Here is a 1,161-nt window from a genome sequence, read left to right as displayed (position 1 = left end):
GTAAATCAAGAGCCAAGCGTTTCAAAGATCATGCACCAGTTTGGTGCACATAAGAATAAACAACTATAGCACACAACACAGAACGAACTATTTCTCCTTGCTAATAACAAAACATACACCAAAACCAAGAAATCCAAACACATCCAGGAATTGATCATGTTTCTAACTCATAACTGAGTATATACAACTCAAAACATATAAGTTAACCAAATGGAGATGTCTCTAACTCTGAATCCACTACAAATATACCAGGACAACTTTAGATTGCCAATGGAACTTCCAAAACTTCTCACCCTACAAAGCATGTCCCATCCAATCCTGCTTGGCCTGATGACAGGCATTGTGGGTCCACTTTTCACCTTTTTGACACATAAGGTGGTATTGAAGGTCCATGCCACATGTCCAAATTGAAGAAATAACTAGGCTGTCAACTGGGTCCCATTATTTTAATCTAGAAATATAACAGTCCGTATACAGTTGGCTTATTTATTGTAGCTGTACTAGACAAAATAGCATAATACAGATTCGTATTTTAAACGTCTTAGTGACCAAAACTTGTCAAGTTCCCCAGGAGCCTATCCACCACACTTAACTGGACTAATGGAAGCTCACTTAGGACAACAAACCAACTTAAGCTAGCATATAATGAGTTAGTCCTTTGCAGAGATTGAAGAACCTCAGCTCAGCTAGAGTTTCAATAAGATTGATGGAAGGGGCTCACACAATACTCTGCTTAACCAAGATAACATTGATATAAGTCCTAAGACCTACCCCAGAAGTTGAATTCCACCAGAATGATATATCCCATGCAGCCTTACACCATGACCAGGAAAACACAGAATTGTTGCCCTTCAGTTGGTATAACATGCTGAAAATCAGCAACTTGCAAAAACTTAAATGGACATACAAAGTATAAACATCCATGTGTATTTTCGGCTTAAGGTGTGGACATAGATCTCTACATTCGAATTTATTTACACACAAGATAGTGGAGGTGACATCAGTTTCTGTCAAGATGTTAATGTCCACTTTCCTTTATACATTTGAGTTTCTTTATAGAGATGTTAATGTCCTTTAGTCTTACAGAAATTTTCATGTAACAGTTACAAATTCAAGTTTCTAATGTTATTATTATGGTTGCCTTTGGGAATCTACTACAAT

The 1,161-nt window shown here is 37.0% G+C and overlaps 1 pseudogene across 1 annotated transcript in view; it reads right to left on the bottom strand.

The window, feature by feature from the left end:
- LOC110413003 (uncharacterized) overlaps nt 1–1,161 on the bottom strand; it is a 6,126-nt pseudogene that overhangs the window by 3,574 nt on the left and 1,391 nt on the right. The window contains exon 4 of the transcript XR_016350994.1: nt 729–868. The product of XR_016350994.1 is annotated as an uncharacterized LOC110413003 (transcript). The remainder of the gene's footprint in view (nt 1–728; nt 869–1,161) is intronic.

Source organism: Theobroma umbraticum, unplaced genomic scaffold (assembly GCF_002168275.2).
Source record: "Theobroma umbraticum cultivar Fairchild unplaced genomic scaffold, ASM216827v3 scaffold_95.0, whole genome shotgun sequence".
NCBI classification, from domain to species: domain Eukaryota; kingdom Viridiplantae; phylum Streptophyta; class Magnoliopsida; order Malvales; family Malvaceae; genus Theobroma; species Theobroma umbraticum.
This window is presented reverse-complemented; position numbering and strand designations above follow the sequence as displayed.